This window comes from Microchirus variegatus (genome assembly GCF_963457635.1).
Source record: "Microchirus variegatus genome assembly, chromosome: 1".
NCBI lineage: Eukaryota > Metazoa > Chordata > Actinopteri > Pleuronectiformes > Soleidae > Microchirus > Microchirus variegatus.
The window spans coordinates 43244308-43248411 of record NC_139802.1 but is presented as its reverse complement, the minus strand read 5'-3'; the positions used below and the strand labels follow the sequence as shown (position 1 = coordinate 43248411).

The 4104-nt window shown below is 37.0% G+C and overlaps 1 long non-coding RNA gene across 1 annotated transcript in view; it reads left to right on the top strand.

Annotated features, from left to right (window-relative positions):
- The window catches only part of LOC310933553, a 28191-nt gene extending 24968 nt beyond the window's left edge, over positions 1–3223 (top strand). The window contains exon 4 of the long non-coding RNA XR_014592955.1: positions 2192–3223. This is a non-coding gene — a long non-coding RNA (uncharacterized lncRNA). The remainder of the gene's footprint in view (positions 1–2191) is intronic.
- The last annotated feature ends 881 nt before the right edge of the window (positions 3224–4104 follow it).

Sequence of the window (4104 nt, the reverse complement as noted above, 5' to 3'; positions counted from 1 at the left end):
GATCCTCCTCTGAACTTCAGCTGCTGCTGCTGCGACAGCTCAGGTCAACGACAAAAAAACAACAGAAAATAAATAAAGTGCTGCGGAGGCTTCAGAGTGGACGATCCACCTCGATCATCTCTGAACCTGGAAAAGAAACACACACTCTGTTAGGAATCGGACAATTAATGGTTTTATTGTGTAGTGCGATAATTTAGGTTTCAGTTCAAGTGCTCACTCTTACTAGAGCTGTTGTATCATGAATTAAATATCGTGATATTGTATCATGACTTAAATATCGTAATGATATCATATCATGACTTAAATATCATGATATCATATCATGAATTAAATATCGTGATATTGTATCATGACTTAAATATAGTGATAATATCGTATCATGACTTAAATATCGTGATATTGTATCATGACTTAAATATTGTGATATTGTATCATGACTTAAATATCGTGATATTGTATCATGACTTAAATATCGTGATAATATCATATCATGACTTAAATATCGTGATGATATCATATCATGACTTAAATATAGTGATAATATATCATGGCTTAAATATCGTGATATCGTATCATGGCTTAAATATCGTGATAATATTGTATCATGACTTAAATATCGTGATAATATCGTATCATGACTTAAATATAGTGATAATATCGTATCATGACTTAAATATTGTGATATCTTATCATTACTTTAATATTGTGATAATATCATATTGTGACTTAAATATCCTCATAATATCGTAATATCTTAAATATTGTGATATCTTATCATTACTTTAATATTGTGATATCCTATCATGACTTAAATATCGTGATATCGTATCATTAATTAAATATTGTGATAATATCGTTTCATGACTTAAATATCGTGATAATATAGTATCATCACTTAAATATCGTGATAATATCGTATTGTGACTTAAATATCGTGACAATATCGTATCGTGACATTAGGTCAAATATTACACGAGTCATTGGAGAATGCTGTTGAGGCGCCAACATACAGTCCTAGTGATTTATTTTAAAGTTATTTCATTATTTTATTATTATCATTATCACAATAATATCGTAAATCGCCTTCATTGAAAATCGTGATATAAAATTGTCATACCGACACGTCTATTATTCGTATGTATTAGCATTTGCGCGTGAATTGACAGCCGTGCGCACGACACCTCCTACCTTACGCACTTACTCTGCGTCATTAATTCGCAAATGTTAATGTCTTCACTCTCGCATCGTCGCTTTCTACGCTCACTCCGTTTGTGTGTGTGTGCGCGCGCGCTGACAGCTGCCACGCAAACAACGTAACCAAACCGAAGAGCGAGCGAAGCGTAACAACACGCACACAATCGTGTGAAATCTAGCGCCCGGGTCTGAGGACTCACCGTCTCCCGCCGTCATCCTGGTCCTCACAGCGGCTACAACTGAGGAGCTGAACCCGGCCACAGTGAACTAAAGTCCGGCTGATTCTCTGCTGCTTCACCGCATCCTCACCAACTTTTCTCTCCCTGTGTGTGTGTGTGTGTGTGTGAGTGTGTTCGCTGTTTCTCATCGACAACAGCCTGAGAGACTCCGTGAACGCCTCACGGTTAGGGACCGTACACAAAGTGTGTGAGCAGAGGCGAGCGAAGAAAAAGAAGAAAAATGGTTTTTAATTAAATAAAATTGAAACTAAACATGAAACGCTACCGTAGCTATTGAAAATACAACATTACTGCTACTACTACTACATATGTAATAATACAATACAATATAACAGTACAGTCAAATACATAGAAACAAAAAGTGGATTTTCAAGAAATAAACAATTAAAAATGTATTAACTTTACGGGGTCATAGAGCAACTGAAATCATTTCCTGCTGCCTGCTAATTAGCGTGTTAGCAAAAACTCTTTGCTACGTCTGCACAGACACAAACGCGTGCGTGCCATTTTTTGCGTATATTTTTAAAAATATTTTACTTTTTTGTTTAACTGTGTGGAAAAAAATAATAATAGTAATTTATTTATGAATTTATCTATAAAGAAACAACAAAAATACCCTATTTTTCTCCTAAAATGGCTGAATGACATTAATCTACACTGGCCTGTGGGTTTGTTGAGTTGTTGTTGTGTAAACACTTTGAAATAGCATTTGTTTTGACATTCATTCATATTTTATTTTTGTGTGTCTGTTCTAACAGCTTCGCTGGAGGCCATCATGGAAGTCAACACAAACTCCTGATGGTGCGTTCCATTTCAAATTGGAATTACCAAGGTTTTTGGCAGAAATTCTCCTTGGATTTCCTTAGAAACTCGGCGCAACACGAAGTGACTCAGGTTTTTTTTTTGTTCATCATGTCTGAAATGGTTTAAAACTATTTTTAAGTTCATATTAATTCAAGTCCTAATAAGTGAAGGGAGTGAAGTGAGGGACGTCCAGTTTAGTTGTAGCCTCCGTTTCACACATAATATTCACTATTTATTAATATTGACATTGACATAATACTTTCCTGACAAAACACTATGTATAAAAAAGTGCAGTATTTCAATTTCACTTTGAATTGAACTGTTTGCCCACAGCGACCTCTTCTGGCCGAATATAAGTAATGCAGCCTGAGCGGGAAAAATACTGAACAAACTGTTCCATGTTTCTTCCAGTTTTTTTTTTTTATTTATTGAGTTGGGACTCAAATAATTGAAGAACAGTAACAAACCAGGGAGTCGTCTTCAGCATCTTTGCCCTAAAAACTGACACGTATTCAGCAGTTTTGTTTGGCAGAAACAGATTTCAGCCACTTAACAGAAGGCACACATCATGAAATATGTGTCTTAAGAATATAGTTTGCCATGTAATTTTGTTGTTAGGCACCTTTTTACAACAGGAAACTGAAGTCTGAAACTTCCACACCAAACTCCATTGAGAAAAATGTGACTTTTAACTCACAGGGACACAGGAGCTGCTGCTCTACTCCGGCCTCTTTTGGTAGATGTGTGCTACTGCGGTACATCCGAACAAAGGATTTCATAAATTGAAGTCACAAAAAAATACATTAGAACTTACTGAAGGAGGCAGCAGTTGAATGAACAACTCCTGTGTGCTGATGTAAAATCGCTGATTTTCTCTATGGGCTTTGGTGTGGAAGAGGGAGCAATTTACAAAGACGTGGACGTGTAGGTTTCCTGTTGAAAAAGAGCTGCACATGGTCGAAATGAAGTATTCACCACAGAAGTGACTTGATTTTATGAAGTTAAAAAATCCGCTGTGTGAATCAGACTCTGGTTCAGTGTGTGTCAGCGCTTCAAAAGAAACCTGAACTATCCCTTTAATAACAAACAGAGAGTCAATATTAACAGTAAAAAAAATAAAAACAATGTCAACGTAACGTTTCATAAACAAATGTCAGTCAGTAATGCGGATCCTCATTGTCCACTGAAGCTCCGCCTCTCACACACACACACACACACACACACACACACACACACGTTCTTGTACTTGCTGCACACTGAGGACCGGGTGAAAGTGCTGGCAAAGTGAGGACCTGCATTTCCAACTTTATAAATCAACACAATTACAAATATCTACTTCATGAATGACATCCATAAAGAACTACTGGGTGCAGTACCATAAAATGTCTGCAGGTGGAGCCCCAGAGCAAAAAGTGTTTGAAACACCGGGACTGGAAAACTGGTTTTTGTACCAAACTGAGGACCTCTGTTAAGTATAGCATGTTTACAACCTAAGGAAGTGGTTTGAATGAAAACAAAGTGAAGCCTGTCCAAAATGTCCTCACTTTGTAAAAATGACCTCACTTTGTTGGTTAAAAACCCTCACTGGTCCTCAGTATGTCGCAGGTACAAGAACACACACACACACACGTTCTTGTACTTGCTCCATACTGAGGACCGGGTGATAGTGCTGACAAAGTGAGGACCTGCATTTCCAACTTTATAAATCAACACAATTACAAATATCTACTTCATGAATGACATCCATAAAGAACTAATGGGTGCAGTACCATAAAATGTCTGCAGGTGGAGCCTCAGAGCAAAAAGTGTGTGATACACCAGGACTGGAAAACAAGTTTTTGTACCAAATTGACTAGTATAGCATGTT